This window comes from Lepus europaeus, chromosome 1 (genome assembly GCF_033115175.1).
Source record: "Lepus europaeus isolate LE1 chromosome 1, mLepTim1.pri, whole genome shotgun sequence".
Lineage (NCBI taxonomy): Eukaryota > Metazoa > Chordata > Mammalia > Lagomorpha > Leporidae > Lepus > Lepus europaeus.
The window spans coordinates 70152014-70178676 of record NC_084827.1 but is presented as its reverse complement, the minus strand read 5'-3'; the positions used below and the strand labels follow the sequence as shown (position 1 = coordinate 70178676).

At 39.4% G+C, this 26663-nt stretch overlaps 1 protein-coding gene and 1 pseudogene across 2 annotated transcripts in view; both read left to right on the top strand.

The window, feature by feature from the left end:
• DPP10 (dipeptidyl peptidase like 10) overlaps positions 1–26663 on the top strand; it is a 791529-nt gene that overhangs the window by 641800 nt on the left and 123066 nt on the right. The window lies entirely within an intron of this gene.
• On the top strand, positions 1664–22120 carry LOC133765884 (ribose-phosphate pyrophosphokinase 1-like; annotated as a pseudogene).

Genomic DNA, 26663 nt, shown 5'->3' with positions numbered 1-26663 from the left:
TAGGCTTTTCCTGTAGTTTTTGCACTAGTGGCTTAGGCCACTGCAATCTGGTCTCACCTTGCTCTCTAATGCCTGTTTTGAGGCTGTCAGCTGGTAGGGTCCTAGCTGTGTGTGTCTTCGCCCTCCATGTGCTCCACTATTTCTCCAATTTATGTGGAGTTTCCTCTCCTGTTTTCTCCCTAACTCTTCTCTAAGACTGCACTCTTTCTTTTAAACTATCTTCTCCTAGACTCGAGCAGCAAACTCCCTCTCTATTCTGCCTCAAATAAATAAATCTTAAAAAGTATTAAACCTCAGATTATTAATAGCAGTTTAATGTCTTGGGGAAACTTTAAATGTCTGTGATATAATTGCATACTTTATCATTAATAAAAATGCTTAACTATTTTATTGGACTTCCTATGTAGATTTTAATGTAGTACTTTTCAAACATTTCCTAAATTTCATGTTTCCAACTGAAAATCAATATTAATTTACCATATATTTCATTAAATATCCATGCTTTTTAAATTTATTTTTTAAGCTTTTATTTATTTATTTGAGAAGTAGAGTTACAGACAGTGAGAAGGAGAGACAGAGAGAAAGATCTTCCTTTCGTTGGTTCACTCCCCAGATGGCTGCAATGGTCAGGGCTGTGCCGAAGCCAGGAGCCAGGTATTTCTTCCCGGTCTCCCATGCGGTGCAGGGACCCAAGTCCTTGGGCCATCTTATACGGCTTTCCCAGGTCACAGCAGAGAGTTGGATCGGAAGAGCAGCAGCTGGGGCTAGAACCAGCACTCATATGGAATGCTGGCACCACAGGCAGAGGATTACTACTGCACCATGGAGCCAGCCCCCTTTTTAATATTATTTTAATTCTCATTAAGATATGTTCAAGAAGCATGTGACAAGTATACATAAATACCAGATATATATGCATACACACCCACATCCTACTAGTGATGCCATTTCCATTCTGGGATGAAACTACCAGGCTTAGAGTGCTAACATGTCAGGTCTATAATAGTAATACTGTAGCTGAGGAAAAAGGCCAATGACTGTCAACTTGTGTATCATATCAGTTCTTTACAGTTCGGAACATGGTGCTTACTCCTCGTAGAGTGGTACTGGAAGTCAACTAGGGAGTGAAGCCAGAAAAGTGACATGATTAACAAACTCGAGTGTTTGGAATACATAGTATGCCAAATAGATGAGTTTGGACTAATTTTTTTCCTTTGGTTTATTATGTCCCTCTTTATTCATAGAGAGATTTGAAAACAGGTTACCCTTTCTTTTTATTTGGAAAAAAATATTTTTCTAGTTACAGAAAATAAAAAACAGTCTTCCTTACTATATTTTAGATTAGCCAAACCTGAGGCATAAGAGTTCTATCATCAAATTTGAGATCAGGAGAAACAATAAATACAAAGAAGTTCATATTATTTCTTTACTCAGTATTTAATTGGGAAATACTGAGGAACCATAATGCACTAACTCTTAATTTAATGGGGAAATAATAACAACAAAAACAACTCAAGCATCTTGAGCAGCAAATTTGCAATGTATTCATGTACATATTTATATTATATATGACATATATAAATGTAGCAAAACAGGTTCTCATTTAATAAAAATACTCTAACAGTGTATGGGTGTGAAAAAAAGAATAAATTACGCAGTTACAATGTGTGATTTAAGGGAAAATGAATCTGCTCTGCTGTGTGAGTCACCACACATCAGGTAAGTACTCCCATAATTAGTTACATGACATTCTTATGACTTTTCCCTTTAAATTTTGAGATCTTCAAAAGAAATGAAAAATGAAGATCTCCTCAGTAAGTACTGATTTCAGACCATTTTCTTCCAGTGGATGTTGCATAAATCAGTGCAAGGAGGAAACCGAGTAACTGGAATACTGCTAACTACACTCGTGCTATCTGTTCAGGCCTTGTTAATAGTCACTTGATAAGTGTGTATTGCTTCATCTTGGTGCCTGCATAGGACTGTAAACTCTCTGAAGGCAGGAGCTCAAACTCTGTCATCCTCTTAACATGTATAAGTGTGTAATGAACTACAGAAGTGGCAAGCATGTTTTTCCCACTAAAAATAATAAAAAAGAAGCTACTCAGGGTAGATTGCTGTAGGCTGTGTATGACCAGAAGCTTGTTAGTTGCTGATGATTTCTGTTTCAGGTCAGTACTAAAGAGCCACGCAGGGAGAGGGACAAGAGATTGAGAGAGGGAAAAGGAGAAACAGAGAAAGGAAAAATGGAAAGAAGGGTGTGAAGGAAGAAGGAATCCACTACTTACACTGTATTTGTGATTTTTTCCCCATCATTTTAGAAAAATCAAAAGGGAATCAGTACTTTATCATAAAAATACCAATTTTAAAGATGGGAGAGCTGAACATTGCATTTCTCTTTTGGAGGTTAAAGAATAGTATTTACCACTGAAAATGTCATTGTGAAAATTAAAAAGGAAGAAAGGGGGCCGGCACCGTGGCTCAATAGGCTAATCCTCTGCTTGCAGCGCCAGCACATCGGGTTCTAGTCCTAGTAGGGGCGCCGGATTCTGTCCCGGTTGCCCCTCTTCCAGGACAGCTCTCTGCTATGGCCCAGGAGTGCAGTGGAGGATGGCCCAAGTCCTTGGGCCCTGAACCCATATGGGAGACCAGGAGAAGCACCTGGCTCCTGGCTTTGGATCAGCGCGATGTGCTGGCCACAGCGCGCTGGCCATGGCGGCCATTGGAGGGTGAACCAACGGCAAAGGAAGACCTTTCCTCTCTGTCTCTCTCTCTCTCTCTCACTGTCCACTCTGCCTGTCAAAAAGAAAAAAAAAAAGAAAAGAAAAAGGAAGAAAGGAAGGAGGAGGGAGAGTAGAGTGGAAAGTATCCTTTCATCTTTCAGGGGAGACCACTCTAAGTTGCTAGGACATTTTCCCCTAAGTGGTAATTTGAAAGCTGAATTTTGGATTAGAAAGCAGGACCATGAAGAGATCCTCAAATATAAAAGGAAATACAGTACACTTATACTGAATCACATTCCTTAATTCTTTTGTAAATATATTCAATACCAAAAAACTGAAACTTGGATATCACATAGAAATATGAGGGCACAGCGCTGGCTGTGGTGGCCATTAGAGGAGTGAACCAACGGAGGGAAGACCTTTCTCTCTGTCTCTCTCACACTGTCTATAACTTTCTCTCTGTCTCTCTTTCTCTCACTGTCTAACTCTGCCTGGCAAAAAATAAAAAAAAGAAATAAATTACAAGTATAAAAACACATCAACAGATTTGTGTTATAATAAGGAACCATTGTTTTCCCTTAATTTTGATTTAAATTCCTTTAAATCATATTTCCTCCAATTTATATTTAAGCGAATTATTAATTATTTAGAAATTACAAGACACCACAAAATCTTATCTGTTTTCCAACGGACATATCAATTTCTGCAGCAATTTATGCCTCTTATTGTTTCTAGCATGAAATTAAAAAGTAAATTGTAGAGTAACAACTATAAAATTGTAGATTTTTGAAATGCAAATCTATATCATGTATAATCCAATGCACCTAACACTTTAGATAGAACCTGCCAACCAAATCACTTGAGTGACATAACAATGCAGATGATAATCAGTGAAAACTCATAAATATTAGGCTTTCCTGTTTCATTGCAATTAAGCCCTTGCATACCTATTGTTCATCCATTTGACCATACAGGTTGTCCTACAACAATGTCAAGTTATATTCAGTTAGCAGTCTAAACAAAACTTTAAAGAGATAGATTATAATAATGTCTACTACAAAATGTGAACCACTTACACAACGTCTAGGATAAAAATATCCCAATTAGGGAGAATTCAGTATTTTAATGACTTACTGTACCGTATTAAATGGCTTGCAGAGAACTCCCTGAGGGAGACTTGTTCTGCATTAATGCCAGGGTTCTTCATGTCAGAAATAACTGTGGATGGTTTTTCAATGGTGTGGCAGAGGAGCTCTTCTCTGGCTCTCCTCCTTAAGAACAACAAGGAAAGTGAAAATATGAAAAGAAAAGCCCAGCTTTTCTAATACTGTTCATCAGCTAGTCTAAATGGTGATCTCTGAGGAACACGGTGTAAAACGTCCCCCAGAGCCAAGAAAGGATTCCAAGCAAGTACAAATTAGTAGATTTGGGGAAAAGTAGAGAACATATGTACAGTGTAACTATTCAGTACAGCAGAGTCTTCAATTAAAAAAAAGTGACCAAATTTGAATAAGTGGTTTTCCAATTCTGATATGGAATAGTGTTTGCTAGCAATCTAATTTTTCGTGTGAATTAATCTTTACACTATGGATAAAATAGTTTGTTTTTATTTTTAATTTTTACTTAATTTTTAAAGTTGATTTATTTACTTATTTGAAAGGCTGAGGGGGTGGGATCCAGAGAGAGAGAGAGAGAGAGAGAGAGAGAGAGAGAGAGAGAGAGAGAGAAACCATCCATCTACTGGTTAACTCCCCAAATGGCTGCAATGTCTGGGGCTGTGCCAAGCCAAGGCCAGGAGCCCAGAGCTTCCTCTGGATCTCCTACATGGGAAAGCTGACTCAAGCATTTGGGCCATTTTCTGCTACCTTCCCAGGCATGTTACTAGGGAGCTGGATTGGAAGTGGAGAAGCCAGGTCCCGAACCAGCATCAATAAGGTATGTTGGCATTGCCGGTGGCCCATCAACCTGCCTTGCCATAATGCTGGTCTCTATTTTTATATTTTTAAAGCCAAAATAACAAACAAAAATGCTATATAAGGAGTGTAGAGTCCAAACAGAATCAAATTTTGGAAGGCAGTAAAATTGATAAAAATGACTGGCAAAATATGGGTTCACCATTTTTTGTTTTGTTTTAAGCTTTATCCTAAGGACTGTTACAGTTGAGACAGACTCATGGTAGGAAAGATCTATGTTAGGGAAACCCACTGTTTTTCATGTAGGAGCAAGAGAAAGGCTCCTGGGTACCTGTCACTGCCAGAAAGTGAGGAGGACTCTGGGAGAGTTAGGAAAGAGGTACAATGAGGGGTAGGAAACAACTCAGCTAACTTTCCAACTAGATTGAAATACAGATGCCTGTTTGAGGTATAGTCTTTATTTTTTTTAGATTTATTTTATTTTTTTGAATGGTAGAGTTAGAGAGAGGAGAACTGAGAGAGATCTTCCATCCACTGGTTCACTCCCCAAACGGCCTCAATGGCTGGGATTGAGTCAGGTAGAAGCCAAGAGCCAGGAGCTTCTTCCTGGTCTCCTGCATGGGTGCAGGGACCCAAGCACATGGACCGTCTTCCACTGCTTTCCAAGGAGCATTAGCCAGAAGCTGGATTGGAAGTGGAGCACCCAGGTCTTGAACTGGCACACATATGGGAGGCTGGCTCCTTTACCCACTACACCACAATGTTGACCCCTTAGGTATAGTCTTTAAGGCTGCTATTCCCTGTGTATCCCCTGTGAATCAAAAAATAAATGCATAAGAGATGCATAGAATCATATGTATATACCAGATATTAGAATATATCTATCCTGGCCAGCGCTACTTTCCCAGGTGCATTAGCAGGGAGCTGGATCAGAAATGGAACAGCCAGTTCTTGAACCATTGCCCACATGGACTGTCGATGTCCCAAGTGGAGGCTTAATCTGCTACACCACAACACCGTCCCAGATCCACAATGTTTTTGAAGGACATTTTTATAATTTCCTCCTCATACCATTGATCTAATAAATTAAGAGATATTAAAGAGGCCGGCGCCGTGGCTCACTAGGCTAATCCTCCACCTTGCAGCGCAGGCACACCAGGTTCTAGTGCCGGTCGGGGCGTCGGATTCTGTCCCAGTTGCCCCTCTTCCAGGACAGCTCTCTGCTATGGCCATGGAGTGCAGTGGAGGATGGGCCAAGTCCTTGGGCCCTGCACCCGCAAGGGAGACCAGGAGAAGCACCTGGCTCCTGCCTTCGGATCAGCGCGGTGCGCCAGCTGCAGCACACTGGCCGCGGCGGCCATTGGAGGGTGAACCAACGGCAAAGGAAGACCTTTCTCTCTGTCTCTCTCTCTCACTGTCCACTCTGCCTGTCAAAAAAAAAAAAAAAAGACTATATCTATCCTTTGTTTATTTTGTTCTCTTCCCATCTACATTTGTTTATTATCTCTCTAATATATAGTATATTTTATATTTGTATATGCTCAAAATAGTAAAAAGGAAAATGTACCTTTTCAGAATAGTAAAACTATCTAAAATAAAGAATTGATTAAGAACAAAAAGGAAATGACAGAGGAGAGTTGGTGATACCTGGATCAGTATATATCACTTAATAGGAAAAATGGTGACAAGGTTAGAAAGAAAAGAGGCAGATGGTGTTAGCAGTGCTGCATAGTGGATTAAGCCACTGCCTGGTGGCTAGCACCTATATAGGTGCCAGCTCCTGTCCTGGCTGCTCCATTTTCCTGTCCAGCTCCCTGCTAATACACCTGGGAAAGTGATGAAGAATGCCCCAAGTGTTCGGGCCCCTGTACCATGTGGGAGACCTTGATAAAGCTCTTGGCTTCTGCCCAGCCCCACCCTTTATGGCCATTTGGGACTGAACCAGAAGATAGAAGATATCTCTCAATCCTCTATCTCACTCACTCTCTCTCTCACTCAGTCTCTTTCTCTCTCTCTCACTCTGCCTTTCAAATAAATAAAATAAATCTTTTTTTTTTTTTTTTTTTTTTTTGAAGAATGACAGAGACACAAATCTTCTACCTGAAGCTTCAATCCCCAAGTGGTTGCAATGGCCAGGACTTTCATAGAGGTCTCCCATATGAGTGACAGGGGCCCAAGTACTTGACACTGCTATGTTTCACTGGTCTTCAACAGGGAGCTATATCAGAAGTGGAGCAGCCGGGACACAAACTGGTGCCCATTTGGGATGCCAGCATTGCAGATGGCTGCTTTACCTGCTATACCACAATGCAGTCCCTAGATATATCTTTAAAAAAGGAAGAAAAGGGGCCGGTGCTCTGGCGCAGTGGTTAGCGCCCTGGCCTGAAGTGCTGGCATCTCATATGGGCGCCGGTTCTAGTCCCGGCTGCTCCTCTTCTGATCCAGCTCTCTGCTATGGCCTGGGAAAGCAGTACAAGATGGCCCAAGTACTTGGGACCCTGCACCCGCAAGGGAGACCCGGAAGAAGCTCCTAGCTTCTGCTTCGGATTGGTGCAGCTCCGGCCGCTGCAGCCAATTGGGGAGTGAACCATCGTATGGAAGACCTCTCTCTCTCTCTCTCTCTCTCTCTCTCTCTCTCTTTGCCCGCTCCTCTCTCTGTGTAACTCTGACTTTCAAATAAATAAATCTTAAAAAAAAAGAAAAAGAAAACAAGAAAAATGGGCAGAACCTCAGGGACTACTAGGCTGGAAATGGTCTAATATGTGTACCTGGAATTTTAGAAATAGAGAAGAGAATGTAGAAGGAACTATTTGAGGAAATAATAACCATAAATTCTAAAATTTCATGAAAGCCACACATAAATACTCAAGATGTTCAGTGAACCCCAGACACAAGCACCTCAGATTGTTAGTTGAATGATGATGATCAGATTGCCAGGTGAATAATTTTAGAATGTAAGGGTACATGATAGATATATAGTTTATTTTGAGCCATGAAACACCAGTCGGCAAAATCATGCATTCATAAATAGGGTTCATGCCTTTTATTACATTTTTATTTCTGATATGTTTGAAAATTAGATATAAATTATTATGAAAGTGTCTCCTAAATGATTTACAGTATAAAATTGTTGCCATTTATTCCCACAAGATTCGAAGCTTTTGAGGTTTTGGTTCTTTTTTGTTCCTATTACTAAGAAATAAAGTGTATTCTCTTGGTATCAAATCCAGTTTTAATCATGCAGTTAATAAAATATTTATCAAGTAATTCAGTTTCCCTGATAGCCTGTATTATTCCCAAAGGTCATAGCTCTCAATAATTTACTTCATAAAATGTGGAAAATGTTTCCTGTAGAAAATAGTACTTGAGTTTTTAAAGAATAAAGAGGTTTGTTTTTAGAATCTATAATGTGTGAGTCTCTCTGGGGATTCAGTTGGAGTGAAATTAAACAACTGCTGAGACACTGAAAATTGAGAGACAGAGAGGATAAGTCAAGAAATATTTTGTGCACAACTGGAATGTGTATAGCACAGTAACAAGGGGATGATGCTGGGTAAGCACATGTTTTTTAAGGGAGGAATAGAGGATTTGCTTTCTTTGAATCTTGGTTTTTTGATTTGGGGTTTGGAATTGGTATGCATGTATTTGTGGTAAAAGAAAGAGAGACTTTACAGGGTAAAAGTTTTGTTTGCAAAGAATATCGGATAATATTTGATATCTAATGTTTAAAAAAAAGAAAATTAAGACTACACTAAGAATTGGATTAGCTTGGCTGTCTCAGAAGTCCATGCTACATATTTACTGGGAATGTGAATTGAGAGTCATTCTGGAATCTTCTGTATCTCAAAAAGCAGTTTAAGGATCATGTAGCAGGGTTATTTAGGGTGAATTTATTTGGGTAGAGGAAGATTGCTTCAGATATTGCTGTCCCTCTTATCCATATTTGAAGTGCTAATTCCATATATGGGTGGGCTTGAAAATTTGCATAGTTTGCAAATGATGTGGAAAAGAATTATTTGTGTGGATTTTGATTAGAAAATGGGCATCTGAGGAGGGCCAGTAGATAAAGAGATTAAAATTAGCTTCCATGAGATGAAATTCATTATTATCACTGTGCTTTGGTGACATAGAATTGACCCACATCTTAGGAGAACTGTTCTGCAATTTGCAAGCTGTGAAAATAATTGATACTTAGGGTTGCACATTATAATGCATATACCATTCATTTTTACTAAATAGCATGCATTTTAAAATGTATTTTTAAGAGCTTTTCCTAGAAGCTTAAAGCACTGGATATTCTAATTTTAAACAATGATATTGCAAAATTCAATATAATATTTTGATTTCCAAATATTCACAATGAAATTGGAAAAACTTTGAAGTGTCTTGAGTTTAAAAAAATGAAAAAGAAACTGTTAATTGTTTTTAATGATTCATTTATTTGAAAGAGTTACAGAGAGGCAGAGGCAGGGAGAGAGGGAGAGGGAGAGAGGAAGGGAGGATGGGAGGATAGAAAAAGGAGAGAGAGAGAAAGAGAGAGAGAGAGAGAGGTTTTCCATCTGCTGGGTCACTCCCCAATTGGCCGCAATGGCCAGACCTGCACCAATCCAGAGCCAGGAGCCAGGAGCTTCCTCCAGGTCTCCCATGCAGGTGCAGGGGTCCAAGGACTTGGGCCATCTACTGCTTTCATAGGCTATAGCAGAGAGATGGATTGGAAGTGGAGCAGCTGGGACTAGAGCTAGATCCCATATGGAATGCTGGCACTGCAGGTGGCAATTTTACCCACTACATCACAGTGCTGGACCACAAACTGTTAATTTTTTTTAAAGATTTATTTATTTATTTGAATGTGTTACAAGGAGAGAGAAGTAGAGACACAGAGAGAGAAAGAGAGTTCTTCCATCCACTGGTTCACTCCGCAGATGACAATAGCCAGATCCGTGTTGATCTGAAACCAGAAACCAGTAGCTTCTTCCAAGTCTTCCCCATAAGGGTTCAGGGGGCCAAGGACTTGGGCCATCTTCTACTGCTTTCCCAGGCCATAACAGAGAGCTGGATTGGGAGTGGAGCAGCTGGGACTCGAACCAGCGCCCATATGGGATGCTGACTCTGAAGGCAGCAGCTTTACCCTCTACGCCACAGTGCTGGCCCCCAAAACTGTTAATTTTTGAATGCACTGTTTCTCAGGGTCAGCAAACTTTTTCAATAACAGATCAGGAAGTAAATATTTTTGGCTTTACAGGAAAAAGACAAAATCAAGAATAACATGTTCATTTATCATGGCAGTAAATAAGTTGATACAAAATTTGAATAATTCAAAGTAAAACAATAATTAAGTACAATGCCTTATAATGCAAATCTGTAAATAAGAAAACAGAGGCAAGTATTGCAATGCAGTTGGTTAGGTTGCCACTTGGGGCATCCATATCTCCTATTGGAATGCCTGGGATGGAGTCATGCCCCTGCCTCAGATCCACCATCCTACTAATGCACATCCTGGGAGAGAGAGGTGATGGCTCAGGTACTATCCCTGTGCCTATCCCTATGTCTATCTGTCTCTCTCATTCTTTATTTCACATAAATAAATAAAAATTTGGAAACAGAATAAAAAGTTTTGTTTTAACTAAGCATTCCTTGTCATTTGTTCAATTGCAAATGTTCCTCTACAAAAACCATCTTTAGCTTATAGAATACAAAAAACAGGGACAGAGTGAATTTAGTTCACGTACCATAATTTGTTAAATCCTCTTCAAAATGATATGACTTTTTTCTTTTGTATAATTCCTGCAGAAATGCTATTTTTGATAATTATAATAACTTCACTAAGATTCCAAAAAGAGGAGCAGGCATTTTGAGAAGCAATTAAGATGCCACTTGGGACATGTACATCCCATATCAGAGTGTTTGGGTTCTAGTCCTGGATCTATTTTTGATTCCAACTTGTTGCTGATATACACCCTCAGAGGCAGTGGTGATGCTCAAGTAATTGGGTCCCTGCTGCTTTTGTGGGTGACCTGGATTGAGTTTCTGTTTTCTGCTCATAGGGGGAGTAAACCAGTGGGTGGGATCTGTCTCTGTTTCTCTCTGTCCCCCTATGAAACTAGAAACAAAGATTCCTTAAGCCTTTGGGCTTTGCTATATTATAGAAATAAGCTATTTTCTAAATTTATTAACTCTTTTTCATTTTCACCTAAATTCTTCATCAATGGAGCAATGACTTAATCCCTGTCTCACAGAAATGTTACGCATGAGGACTGCAGTAAAACTGAAAAGGAAGTGGTGAAACTTACAACTGCCACGCCTCCATGTATTCCCTCCCACTACAATTTCACTTCTCCTTTCTTTCATCTTTAAACTTTGTACATTAAGAAATAAAAATATTTTCTCCCAAATACTAAGCATATATTTACATGTTTCTTTAAATATTGTAGAATTTACCTTATCATTTGACATCAGCAATTGATAGAAGTGTTATTTTATCAGGCAGTTTACTTACCTATTCTATTTAAGGTAGCTTTCTTTCTGTTTTCTGTGTCAGTGTCATTTCTAAGAAACAAGCAGATAAATACATTAATCCATATTTATGTAATGTCAAGTAGATGAGATTTAATATGATAGAAATTCTAAGTGAATTAAAAAATATATCCTAAACTGCTTGCTTTGCTGAGAATTTCAGCATGCAAATTTGGTCTCTCTTGTTTATGGAATGTAGAGTCTTACAGGCTCTTTTTTTTAATGGAACCATATCATAGTGAAAGCACTGACAGAAATCTTCTGCTTAGTTGCCTTACTGGAGGGATGCCAATGAGAATGAGATGAGGAAGGAAATGAATAATGTTTAGCAAAAAAAGTAAACATAAATTACCAACAATCAGAAATTAGCTTTAAAAAAAACCCTCCTATGTTCTTTTCATTCCATAAACAAAGTCATTACGGTATATTGTGTTGCAATTAAATGGACATAATAGTACCCCATTGTAACAGGTTAACTGAAACACCAGAAATAGCAAATTGTATATAATTTCACAGGGAGGAAAATCTACAGGAAAAGAGGACATGCATTTGGTCTAGTAGTTAAGAAACCTGAGTCCTACATTGTAGTCCCTGGTTCAGTACCAATTTCCAACTCCTGACTCCAGCTTCCTGTAATGCTGACTTTGGGAGGCACAAGTAATATTCCAAGGAATTGAGTTCTTGTCATCCATGTGGGGGATTTAAATTGAGTTCCTGGCTTAGTTTTGGGGGTTGCTGGCATTTGGGAGTGAACTAGTCAATAGGAGTTCTCTTCCTTGTATTTTTCTGTCTCTCAAATAAAATAAATAAATTTGAAAGAAAATTTTTTTTGAAAACTTAGAAAACATTGCACACGCTTTTTATTGTAGATCCTAAGTTATGCTTGAATTTAATTGTTCTCATCCTCAGATCATCATTGGTTCAGTTAAATTTAAGCTTATAAGAATGTAAACTAGAATAAACAAATTAATTCTGGACATAAACATTTCATTACCAAATCTACTTCTCTAGGATTATATTACTGTTATCCAGTGTTTTTAAAGCATATGACAAAAAACATTTGGATTCTTCTGCATTGAAAAAAAAAAAGCTGTACTTCTTCATTTGTGGCCAAGGATGCCTTAAAATTGCAAGAGGTTGAATAAAGAGTCTAGAGCTGTGGGAAAATGTGCATGGGAGATAGCCAAGCCTGGTTCCACCTTCTGCATTTTTCAATTTGTTTTCTTATCAACATGGCCATAAACTGGAAAGCATTAGGCACAAACCCATTGATAAGCATATGAGAATTTCTTCCAGTCACCCTCAACACTCTTTCATGGAATTAAAAAAAAAAAAAAAAAAAAACAACTTTGGAGACCCATTTGAAATAAAAGTAGTTGCAATACAAATGGTAAAAGAAACTATTTTAATATTGGATGCTAAAGTTCATATGCAGTATACTTTTTTGCTAATTTATGGTTAAATGAGAGGGAGTATAGCCAGCTGAGAAGAAAGGGGTTAATTGAGCTCACTCCTAACACAAATGAGAGGGAAGGATCCTCTTACCTAGGCTGAACTGAGGCATGCCACCTGCAAATTAGCAATTCATGTGAGCAACAAAAGTAGCTGAGGCTCACTTCAAGGGAAAGTGGATCTATCTGTTACAAAATGTATCTGAAAGGTGTTCAGAACCAATGAGAAGTTTAAACTCCAGGACTGGAAAATGATACGAGTTATGAGGGGCCAGGTATTTGAACAAGAGAATACGTTCAGGCAAATCTGATTAAGCTGCTGCAACTACAAGGTAATGTCAGTGTACCTTTGCCTCACCCATGAAAATCTACTGATGTTCTTGCAAATAATTTCTTTTTTTAAAAGTTTTATTTATTTATTTGAATGTCAGAGTTACACAGAGAGAGGAGAGGCAGAGAGAGAGAGACAGGTTTTTCATCCGCTGGTTCACCCCCCAATTGGCTGCAATGGCTGGAGCTGCACTGATCCAAAGCCAGGAGCTTCTTCCAGGTCTCGCACACAGGTGCAGGGGGCCAGGGATTTGGGCCATCTTCCACTGCTTTCTCAAGCCATAGCAGAGAACTGGGTCGGAAGTGGAGCAGCCAAGTCTCTAACTGGCACCTATATGGGATGCCAGCACTGCAGGCAGCAGCTTTACCCACTATGCCACGGCACAGGCCACCCTTGCAAAAAATTTCTAAACTACCCCTTCAAGCTCTCAAGATTCAGAGTCATAGATGGAAGAGTGTCCTAGGAATATTATATCTGGCTTATTATCCTTATGAATGGAGACTGACCCCTACTTCCCACCAAACTCACATAGTACAAGGATCCTTCAAAATGGGAAGAGATGTCAGGTGCTGAGTGGCCAAAGAAGAGAAAATCATGTATGGTGTGTAGCTGATAGAAAGAAACAGGGAGAAGGGTCATTAACTTATCTCCTTCAAATGCATAATGCTTCTTGTTGGGATAGCTGGATAAGAATTTGGTTCTTTAAATTTGTGTCTTCTGTGGCCAGTTTCTTCCTGCTTCAAATAATTAAAAGTGAATATCTATGTGGAGGTATACCAGCCAATAAACATGACCTGGTTTTCATTACTTTGAACGTTAAAAATGAAGTGTTAACATTATTCTTTTACAAGAGATGGAATCGAAGATCAAATAGGTGAGGTAAATTCATTCCCAAAATATTACAAAAGCAATTAGTGTTTTCAGGACTAGATACCATGTCTCTCTGAGATGGATCCCACTTTATATAAGTTATTGAAAAAATAGTTATCTTTGAGATAAACCATTTTCATGTAGATCAACATATAGCTCCTTTTCTGTGTTTTCTCAATACTCAAAATTTTGCTTTTATTTTCTATTTTGGATTCTATTGACATGACTTATATTAGGCATTACGATTTCTCCTTTAAAAGAAACAAGAAGAAGGGAGGGTAGAGGAGTAAACAGATACATGATGACTGGGCATTATCAGGTTCTAGTGCTTTGTCACAAAAATCAATACCTGGCCGGCGCCGCAGCTCACTTGGCTAATCCTCCGCCTGCGGCGCAGGCACCCCGGGTTCTAGTCCCAGTTCAGGCACCAGATTTTGTCCAGGTTGCTCTTCTTCCAGTCCAGCTCTCTGCTGTGGCCCAGGAGTGCAGTGGAGGATGGCCCAAGTGCTTGGGTCCTGCACCCACATGGGAGACCAGGAGAAGCACCTGGCTCCTGGCTTTGGATCCGTGCAGTGTGCTGGCCGTGGCAGCCATTTTGGGGGTGATCCAATGGAAGGAAGACCTTACTCTCTGTCTCTGTCTCTCACTGTTTAACTTTGCCTGTCCAAAAAAAAAAAAAAAAAAAAATCAATACCTAAGGAAATTTTGTATACTACTAATAGTGTTGGTGACTATTCACCATCCATAGGTTTCAGTTTATTTCTTTGGGTTTTAAATATTTTAATTAATGTTTTCTATTATCAAAATAATCAATGCTGGCCGGCGCTGTGGCTCAACAGGCTAATCCTCCGCCTTGCGGCGCCGGCACACCGGGTTCTAGTCCCGGTCGGGGCACCGATCCTGTCCCGGTTGCCCCTCTTCCAGGCTAGCTCTCTGCTGTGGCCAGGGAGTGCAGTGGAGGATGGCCCAAGTGCTTGGGTCCTGCACCCCATGGGAGACCAGGAGAAGCACCTGGCTCCTGCCATCGGAACAGCGCGGTGCGCCGGCCGCAGCGCGCTACCGCGGCGGCCATTAGAGAGTGAACAAACGGCAAAGGAAGACCTTTCTCTCTGTCTCTCTCTCTCTCTCACTGTCCAATCTGCCTGTCAAAAAAAAAATAATAATAATCAATGCATTGTGACGTCTTCTCTTAGGCTAAATAAGTCTTGAGGACTGAGGTAACCAAGAGACAGCCATTACATTTCATTGACTAGAGCTATTCTTTTACTAACTCGTATCTGGTATCCATTTGTCTCCTGAAAAAGCATGGATGTAAGATAAGGCATTGGGACTGGGAAGTGACTTACATAATTATGAATTTAAAACAGAGGAATATATTTCACTTTGAAAATGTATAATGTTCTGTAAAGGTTTTAAGGAGTAAGAACTCTTTGAAAGGGCTTCCTGATATGAATAATTGCAAATGTCAAGGGATGAGAGCTCCCTGATAGTGATTCTATTTCTAGAATGTCAGGTACTGATGCAAAGGTGACAAGAATGATTTGAATGAGTTGTTCTGTATCCGGGAGATGGTCCTGTAGAGAAGAGAAAGCAGCATTTATAACCAGCAGAGAGATTTGTTTAAGGCCAAATGTCAAAGGCAATCAAACCATTTAACTTGTGCTCATAGTTTTACTTTGCATTATACAAATGGACACATACCATTTATTGCATCAGGCAATTTAAGGAACATAGTTTTATAAGAATAATAAAGTTGAGTGCTGCATTGTGGTTTTCAGCAAAACATTGATAAGAAATTTATATGATAATATATTAAGTGACTTAGAAATACCAATAGAAATTCTGTATATTTTTTCCTTTCACTTTATCTTAGCGTACATACAGTAAAACATACAGCACTTCTATGAGCATTTTTGCAGGCTGATATAGATAGATAGATAGATAGATAGATATCATATAGATTTTTGGTTATATATATTCCTTGGATTGTTTTTGCTCAGTCATACAGTTATACATATGTTCTGCCTTATTAATGACTTTTACAAAATGTACAAATTTTCTCTTTCACTTGTTGTGCATGAGAGTTTTATTTGCTTCATATCCTTAGTACTATTAGCTCTCTTTCATTTTAATTCTAAAACAAAAATGTTGTTTTTGGTTTCTGAGTTCATATCTGTTGTTTTATCAGAGAATCTAAGTTGTATAAATCAAAATAAAGACATCAAGGCTGTGATGAGTAATTTTTCCAAATGTTTCCTGAAGTGTAACATACTGCTTAGAGCAGGAAGCATTTTCTTCTTTATTCAAAGGAATAGATCTGCTAAGTGAATATGTCTAAATATTTCAAGAATTTTTATTTGTTAAAAATTTAAATTTATCTTGCAACATCTTTTGTACATGAGGAGATTGAACATGGCTTATTGCCACATCTTTTGTTTATAGAAACCTTGTGTATATAATTATTCTCTCCATGATGAAACTTTTAATTTATTAAAAATATTGTTTTCTTCTATTTTTCTAAATTACTGTATAATTTTCATGTCTCATTTGTTTGCAAAATGATATTATATTGAATTCATCTTAATAAAAATAGTTTATTCTAATATGAATGCTTTTTGAATTTTTTATTTCAAAATTTTATTAGTTTTTAGCAGATTCAATGTAATTTAGATATTACTTTAGGAAATTAGTGATATTCCTTTCCTTCCAACAACCCTACTTCCCCCCTCCCCCTTTCTACCTCCTACCTTCTTTTTTTCTCCCTTTCTTTTTGTTGTTTCGTTTTTGCAATAACAGTTTACAGTTACAATAAAAAGGCTTAATACTTGAACAAATAAGTTTAACAAGTAAAACAAAAATACCCTAGTTTGGTTGGAATATAGACCATGGCTATAAACAATGTCTTGGAAGTGGTCAAAAGTTCGGAGCGGCAAGATGGCGGAATAGGAAGGGAGCACATTGATAGTTCAGCAAGACACACAGGTTAATAACAGTGGAGATACTGCAGGGTCAAGGAGGAGTAGGGGAAGAGACAGCAGAGGAAACTCTTCCGGAACTAGTGATTCACAGTGGACCTGCGTGGAGAGCGTGGGAGCCCAAGTTCGGGACACCAGCAGCAGACTCAACGCACCAGCGCTGGAACGCGAGGTGAGCCAAACCTCAATAGCCCGAGACACCAGCGGGCAAGCGGAAAGAGGAGACTAGAGGGAACGAGGCTTGAAACTCCGTGGGGAAAAGCTCACCAGGCTAACTAGAAGAGAGAGAGGAAAAAAAAAAAAAAGTGACCGATACGGACACGAGTTTCTCTCTCTCCGCTCACCCCTCCAAGGCGAGCAAGACAAAGAGCAGGCGCCATTTTGGACATACGTCATAAGCAGGGCGACCTCAGGTCTGCACCAGCCCTGAGCCTAGCAGAAAAACCTGACTCTGGCGGGAGGGGTGAAATAACAGGAGATTAGCATCTAACTTGGCAACCCAGTGGGAGACTGCAGGAGAATTGGAGCCCACACTGAGGGCAGCACAGATTCCCTGTGTGGTCCTTGGGAAAGAGCTTCTGATCTCTGGCTGCTGTGGGTATATCATTCGCCTGCTAACTACCTCCAATTACGTTCAGCTGTGCGAAATTACTTCCCTTTTGAATCAAAAAAAAAAAAAAAAAGAAAGAGAGATTTACCACACCTAACCTGGGAGTGTCATCTTTGACACACCCTCAACCCTGAGGAACCAAACACAGCTCTCAGGCCACACTTATCTCAAGCCTCTAAGGCTCCACCGAAAGCAGACAGTCCACTTAATATAGAGCCATAGTGTAACAAGAAAAAACACCACAGTGAAGAAACCAAATATCTCCAACATGCCATATAACAAACGCAAAAACCGAGGTAACAAGAACAAGGAAGACACCATGACGCCCCCAAATGAAAAAGACACCCCAATTCAAGATTATGAAGATGATGAGATAGAAGAAGTGCAAGAAGCAGACCTCAAAAAATTGATAAGAACATTAAGAAGTTCTCAAAAACAAATTCTTGAACTACAGAAATCCTTAATGGACAAGATAGAAAATCTCTCTCATGAAAATGAAATATTAAGGAGGAATCAAAATGAAATGAAACAACTAGTAGAACATGAAACTGTGATAGTGACAAAAAACCACAATGAAATGAAGAACTCAATAGATCAAATGACAAACACATTAGAGAGCCTTAAAAACAGAATGGGCAAAGCAGAAGAGAGAATATCAGACTTAGAAGACAGAGAACAGGAAAGGAAACAGGCAAACCAAAGAAAAGAAGAAGAAATTAGAAATCTAAAAAATATTGTCGGGAATCTACAGGATACTATTAAAAAACCTAATATTCGGGTTCTAGGAGTTCCTGAAGGCATGGAGAGGGAGAAAGGATTAGAAGGCATTTTCAGTGAGATACTAGCAGCAAATTTCCCAGGTTTGGAGAAGGACAGAGGCATCTTAGTACAGGAAGCTTATAGAACCCCTAATAAACATGACCAAAAGAGGTCCTCACCACGACATGTTGTAATCAAACTCACCACAGTGAAACATAAAGAAAAGATCCTAAAATGTGCAAGAGAGACATGTCAGATTACTCTTAGAGGATCTCCAATTAGACTCACAGCAGACTTCTCATCAGAAACCCTACAAGCTAGAAGGGAATGGCGAGATATAGCCCAGGTACTAAGAGAGAAAAACTGCCAGCCCAGAATATTATATCCTGCAAAGCTCTCATTTGTGAATGAAGGTGAAATTAAGACTTTTCATAGCAAACAGAAACTGAAAGAATTTGTTGCCACTCATCCTGCCCTGCAAAAGATGCTTAAAGATGTGTTACACACAGAAACACAGAAACATGGTCAGCAATATGAAAGAAGGTAAAGGAAGGAAACCTCACAGCAAAAGACCATAGGAAGCTCAATTTCTCTTTGACATAGAATTACACTCTGATGCTCTGTTAAAGCAATGTGTTAAAGTAATCTAAAAACAAAAAGCAATTCAAATCAATTGGCAATCTACAAAAAGAGTTAAAGATTTTAAAAGCTATTATTAAAATTGCTATATTGGTCTATTATGCTATGTTATATGTGTGTACATATTGTATGTCCACATAGGAAATTTTATTAAGAGTTTTATTTTAAATGGCTTATAGATAAGATTGTCCATAAATTTAAGCTGCTAAAATCAATCAAAGATACATTTTAATTTGTGTGACTTGAATCTGTGTATCATATGTTTTAAACTTGTTGGTAGAAAGAAACTAAAAACATTTTATATGGTTGTGCTTAAGTTTACTAGTTAAACAATCTACACCATGTTAGATATTTAAGAGGTGTTATCAAATACATGATTCTTAAAATTTATAGAAGGCATTGGACCTTCTGGTAAATGTTTTCTTAAGTTGTTATCTAATGGTTGAAACTGTTTGCTAAGTATTCATGTGATATTGCTAATGTCAGCAAGCGATCTAGGACTTGCTCCCTCATTTCTCTATTCTAAGCCCAACTTGTTCTTTCATTTCTCTATTCTCTTCAAAGTAGGAAACTAATTCTACTATAAAGGAATCTGTAGGACGCACAATTTAATCTTTAGACCTTATAAAAGAGATGGCTAACATTTTTCTGTAATAGCATAGCCAAAATAAGAACTTAAATAATAATCTCATAGCTAGATTCACTTCGCCATCAGCGAAGTATACAGTAAGTAGAAAAAACCTCCCTGTCAGACAAAAGGGAAAGAAAGTTTTAAAGTGAGAATATAATTTTCCTCATGGGCATTGTCTACCTTAGAAAAACTACTACAGAACATGCCTGTGACTATAGACTTGTAGTTCAGGCCACAGAAGATTAGAGATGGGATACGGGCACTCCCTTGACTTGCATCCTCTGGTCTGCTTTAACACAAACCAGGAGGAAAAGAAAGCTAGGCATCAGAAGCAATGGGTGGCAGGCCTATTAATGGCTGATCTGTACAGTGATCTGCCCTCAAGGAGACCCAACAGGCCAGTCCACTGCAGTGGCTTTCAATGTGGTAAGCCTGGGCTTCAGCAGAAGTCAGCTTGTGAAGAGCCCTGGCAGCTCTGCCAAGAGTTGGATCACTGGAAATGGACCTGCCCTGGAGTCGAAGGATGCCCAGGTCAGAGCCACAGATCTTATTGGCTCTAAGCTGAAAAGCCCTTCACTCAGCCCAACTTCCAAAGTGACCACTGCAGCTGAGGGTATGGTCAAGTAGGGTCAGCAACATTGCAGGCAGAACTGTAAATTTCTTGTTAGAGATGCCACCTGCCTTTACCTGGCCAGCTCTCCTCCCAGCCCAGCCAAGTAATGAAAGTCAACAGAGTGCCTTCCCCTAGGAGGTTCACACCTCCCTTAGGATATACCCCATGTGAAGAGATAGATAGGTCTGGGCCTCTTAACTTACAAGGCCTAAAGCCCACCAGATTATTATCAAGCCCCTTCTATCAGGTTCTATTTGCCTCTCAATCAGAAAACTTAATTGTAGCTTAGACAGCACCTTTCTTAGCTCCTCTAATAATGACTCTGTCCTTTGTTCTAGGCCCTGTCTAGTGCACTTGGGCCTCATTCCTGTGTAATCATAACCTCTACTCTACCACCAATGGCTCTACTCCCAACCCGTGTGTACTGATGGTCCTCTTCCCCACTTAATGCTGTATAATTGTTCAAACCTGGTAAATGCCACTCTTAGGATCATTGGTTACTATCCTCACTCTGTCTTTTATGACCTTGTCTAAATATGATCAGAGTCGGCAAACTTGGAAGGCTTCCATAGCCTTGGCAACTCACGACGACAGCCTAGGGTGGTTACTGGCGCCATAAACTAGAGTGTCAATTTGTTGGGTCAACAACAAGAGCCACTGTGCACTTGCTCCTCATGTGGGATCTCTGTCCTTAATGTGCTGTACATTGTGATTTAATGCTATAACTAGTACTCAAACAGTATGTTTCACTTTGTGTTTCTATGTGGGTGCAAACTGTTGAAATCTTTATACTAAATTTATCTTCTGTATATAAAGAGAATTGAAAATGAATCTTGATGTGAATGGAAGGGGAGAGGGAGCGGGAGAGGGGAGGGTTGTGTGTGGGAGGGAAGTTATGGGAGGGGGAAGCCATTGTAATCCATAAGCTGTACACTGGAAATTTATATTCATTAAATAAAAGTTAAAAATAAAAATAAAAATAAAAATAAAAAAAAAATCTAGCAGAAGCTCCCACCAGGACTTATCCCAGAAAACTGCTGAGCGCCTGGGCCTGGAACTAGGCAGGGTGGTTGGAAAGAAATTGAGCAACCTGAGATCTGCATGGAAATCAGCAAACAAACGCGTATGTGGAGAGATGTCTACATTGTATGGAGTGGCTGCGGTGAAATCAATGACAATCTGATGAAGCTTCTGATCATGATCGATGCCTGCAAGATTGCTTCAGCCAGCCCAGTGACTGCAGTCATCCCTGCTTCCCCTTATGCTCAGCAGGATAAGGAAGATAAGAGCCAGGCTCCAATCTCAGCCAAGCTTGTTGGAAACATGCTATCTGTGGCAGGTGCTGATCATGTCATCACCATAGACTCACATGCTGCTCACATTTTTTGATATCCCAGTGGACAATTTGTACACCAAAGCAGCTGTCCTGAAGTGGATCAAGAAGAACATGTCAAAGTGGAGGAACCGCACTATAGTCTTGCCTGATGCTGGCAGAGATAAGAGAGTGACCTGCATTGCATATCCCTTGAATGTGGACTTTGCCTTGATTCACAGACAGCAAAAGGCCCATGAAGCGGACTGCCTGTTGCTGGTGGGAGGTGTGAAGGATCCGGTGGCCATGCTTGCAGATGACATGGCTGACACTTGTGGTACAATCCGCCATGCACTTGACAAACTTAGCTGGAACCACTGGAGTTTATGCTATACTAACTCAGGGAACCTTTTCTGGCACAGCCATTTCTCACATAAATAACGCGTGCTTTGAAGCGGTAGTAGTCACCAATACCATCTCTCATGAGGACAAGATGAAGCATTGCTCCAAAACACAGTGATCAACATCTCCACGATCCTTGCAGAAGCCATCAGGAGAACTCACAATGGGGAATCAGTTTCCTATCCATTCAGCCATGTCCTTTTAGAAAAGTATAACTTCTCAGGCTTTTTCAAAATAAAATTAACCCCACGCCTTGTCTTGCCCTTGATACCTGAAGACACCTTCAGCAGAAGACCCAGCTTGATCCAGTGTAGTTTTCTCCATCCCATATTAGGTATATTACAGCTTATCCTAATGGGGAAAGGCAGATTGAGATGACCTGCTGGGATTTCCCAGCTGTCTTGTCTCATTCTGGCTCCCTTGATGAATTTGTTGTGAGCTTTGCAGCTTTAAGTACAGCACAGCTGCTGCAAGATTTCAGACTCTTGAGGGTGTTATGCAGGGATGCTTGGATGTGATGCTGGCTGCTCAGACTACTTTGCATGTGAATGTTCAGGCTTTCTTTAAGTCTACAACAACTAGCAACAAAGCCTCCCACTGTGTGACAAGCTCTTCAAGATCTGTGCTAAATTATAAGAGTCCTGGGTAACATCAAACCCAGTCCAGTAGCCTATCAGGAAGAAGCGGGCAATTCAGCTCCAGCAGTTGTTAAGTGGGATCCGAAGAGGGATGGGATAGCACAATACTGTAAATGCTTCTCAGGAGGAAGAAGCCTGATCCATCATCATCTTGCTTGACTATGGAGCTTCAATTCTCCTTCGTATCTATTCCTTTTGGTTTGGGCTTTACCTTCAGCCATCTTTTCCTTTCTCCTAGCCAAATACACTCTTGGGCTCAAGTGACCATTTCCCTGTGCCTTCCTTAAAGAAAACTTGCTTCCTGCTTGTAACTGCTAACTTTCACATTAGATGATTTGCCATAGCTTAATCTTCCTTAGCCTATTACCACTGTGGTCATAGGTTTCTAGGTGCCTTTGGATTACTATTTAATTTTCATCTTCCTCCCTAGGATCCGTTTGGCATCTCAAATGACATGAGATATCTGTTAAAAACATTGATGTGATTATTCCCTTTTAGATGAGTTTAATAAAGTGTCAGTGTGTGTGAAAAAAAAAAAAAAAAAAAAAAAAAAAAAAAAAAAAAACAATGTCTTGTACGAATACTTAAAGAAATTGATCAACTGGCCTGATAGAAAACTGAAATTTATTCTTAGTAAAATGAAAGACCTAAGATTCCCACAGAATTGGGAGCTAGGCTTGTAAAAGGGAGTATGGGGCTTCTGGAGTATGGTTGACATACTGGGAACTAAAAGGAGCTGCGGTAATGGTTTTCTGGATGTTCAGGAACTATTACTGAAGGGAAAAGGTGAGAGCTACAAATTACTTGAAGGATATACAACCAGGGCTATAAAGAAATGCTACAATGATTACCTATGGCAGATGAAGTTTAGAAGGATTCAAGTGACTGATGCTAAGCATGACTATTAGGATTTGCAAACATTGTAGACTCTTTATACATACTAGGAATAATGACTTCATTTGACACTAATCATTCTTTTTTTTTTTTTTTTTTTTTTTTTTACAGACAGAGTTAGACAGTGAGAGATAGAGAGAGAGAAAAAGGTCTTCCTTTTTCCGTTGGTTCACCCCACAAGTGGCCACTACGGCCGGTGTGTTGCACCGATCTGGAGCCAGGAACCAAGTGCTTCCTCCTGGTCTCCCATGTGGGTGCAGGACCCAAGCACTTGGGCCATCCTCCACTGCCTTCCCAGGCCACAGCAGAGAGCTGGACTGAAAGAGGAGCAACTGGAACAGAACCCGGTGCCCCAACCAGGACTAGAACCCGGGGTGCTGGCACCGCAGGCGGAGTATTAGCCTAGTGAGCCGCGGCGCCGGCCCAATTAATCATTCTTATTAAGCAGAATATTTGAGTTATCTGTCTGCCAGCAGTCTTCCATTTCCACAATCCATTCTTCAATTTCTACCAATTATTTTCCTAAAAGTTGATCAGATCATTTGTTCGATTATAACATTTAAAAGTTATCAATTACTGAAGAAGTTAAGCTCAAAGTTTTTGATCGAGCACTCGGGTTGCTCTCTGATTTGGCACTGGCTTGATCTTTAGAGCATTCATGGTGTACAGAGAAGTGCTCTTACTCTAGATAACTGTTCTTAAAATATTTTATAGTTGTTGGCTTTAGCTTATTCTATTCCTGCAGCCTGGAAATTGTTCCTCCCTACCTTCCAAAGCCCATGGAATCACTCTTTGTCTTTCATTATGTAAACTTAGCATCTCTTAAAAGTCTTTATGAACCAATTCCCCCCTACTCAGCCATGCCACTTGTGCTAAGACCTGTAATATGTGCTTTCTCTTTCTTGGGTTTTAGAAGTTTTCATGCCTATTTCTCATACAAAAAGATAATGTTCTGTTTATTTTTTAAAATATTTTTATTGTTTATTTATTCAAAATATAGAATGAGACAGGGAATGGGGAGAGACACAGAGAGGTTTTCCATCCACTGGTTCACTCCCCAAATGGCCACAACAGCTGGGGCTAGTCCAGGCCAAAGCCAGAAGCCAGGAACTCCATCTACATCTCCCACGTGGGTGGCAGTGATCCACGTTCTTGGCCATAGTTTGCTGCTTTACCAATCATAGTATCAGGAAGCTGGATTGGAAGCAGAGCAGCTAGGACTCAAACTGATGCCTCAGGCAGCAGTTTAACCCTCTGTGCCACAATACCAAACCATAAATTACAATGTTTTTTGAAGATAGGTGCTATACATTAAAAGCCTTTGTGATCACAGGAACGCTTAGAAGGATGCTTTGAAACAAGTTATGAAGTCACTTGGGGAAATAAATTATTGAATTATTTCATTTATTAAAGTTGTTCATGCAAAGAATTCATTTTCCTCTGAATCAATAGTTCTCTAGTGGAGGTGGCCCTTGCCCCAACCCATCCCAATCTCCAAGGAACATATGGAAAAATCTAGACACATTTTTGTCATTACTGTGGGATGGAAATGCTACTGGCATCTTATGTGTAGAAGTCCAGGATCCTGCTAAACATTTTGCTTGCAGAAGGCCATCCTCCACATAAAAATTACCTAGTCTTAAATGTCAATAGAGCCAAGTTTGAAAAACCCTGCCTTAGGTGAGGAAAACACTCTTATTGTCATCAGTTCCAAAAATAAATAAATAAACAAACAATGCCACTCATCCAGCCAATATCCTAGACATTCTATAACACTATAATTTTGTTTTCACTGAAATTAATGTTAGCACTTCATTCATACATGTACTAACTTGCATAATTTTTATACAAACATAAATGCAGTCACTGATTGTTAGGGAAATGTAAATAAAATGACAATGAGATATCACCTCATACTTGTCAGTATAGATATTATTAAAAATGAGAGAAAGGAGTCTTGGTGAGTATACAGAAAAATTCATTATTAGTGGTTGGAATATAAACTGGTACAGATGGTTGGCAAAACATGATGGACACTCCTCAGAAAGTAACAAATAAAACTACTTTATGATTTATTAATCCCAATTCTGAGTACATACTGAAACAAATTTAAAGCAGGATCTCAGAGAGATATTAGCACTCCTCTGTTCATTACAATACTACTCACAATAGCTGAGGTGCAGAAACAACTTAAATGTCTATCTGTAGATGAATGGATAAAGAAACTGCTAAAAACATAGAATGTGAAGCTATTGAGTATTTAAATATAAGGGTATTTTTCTTTTTTTTTAACTTTTATTTAATGAATATAAATTTCCAGTGTACAGCTTATGGATTACAACAGCTTCCCCCTCCCATAACTTCCCTCCCACCCGCAACCCTCCCCTCTCCCGCTCCCTCTCCCCTTCCATTCACATCAAGATTCATTTTCAATTCTCTTTATATACAGAAGATAAATTTAGTATAAAGATTTCAACAGTTTGCACCCACATAGAAACACAAAGTGAAACATACTATTTCAGTACTAGTCATAGCATTAAATCAAAATGTACAGCACATTAAGGACAGAGATCCCACATGAGGGGCAAGTTCACAGTGGCTCCTGTTGTTCACCCAACAAATTGACACTCTAGTTTATGGCGCCAGTAACCACCCTAGGCTGCTGTCATGAGTTGCCAAGGCTATGGAAGCCTTCCAAGTTTGCCGACTCTGATCATATTTAGATAAGGTCATAAAAGACAGAGTGAGGATAGTAACCAATGATCCTAAGAGTGGCATTTACCAGGTTTGAACAATTATACAGCATTAAGTGGGGAAGAGGACCATCAGTACACACAGGTTGGGAGTAGGGCCATTGGTGGTAGAGTAGAGGTTATGATTATAAAGGAATGAGGCCCAAGTACGCTACTCTCTCTCTCTTTTTTTTTTTTTCATTTTCAGTTCTCTTTATATACAAAAGATCAGTTTAGTATATATTAGGTAACGATTTCAACAGTTTGCCCCCATATAGCAACATAAAGTGAAAAAAATTATTGTTGGAGTACTAGTTATAGCATTAAATAACAGTGTACAGCACATTAAAGACAGAGATCCTACATAATTTTTTTTAAAAATTAATTAATTTTCTATGCCATTTCCAATTTAACACCAGGTTTTTTTTTTTCATTTCCAATTCTCTTTATATACAGAAGATCGATTCAGTATATAATTAGTAAAGATCTCATCAGTTTGTACCCACGCAGAAACACAAAGTGTAAAAATACTGTTTCAGTTCTAGTTATAGCATCACTGCACATTAGACAACACATTAAGGACTGTTCCCACATGGGATGTAAGTACACAGTGACTCCTGTTGCTGACTTAACACTTTGACTCTCCTGTTCATGGCG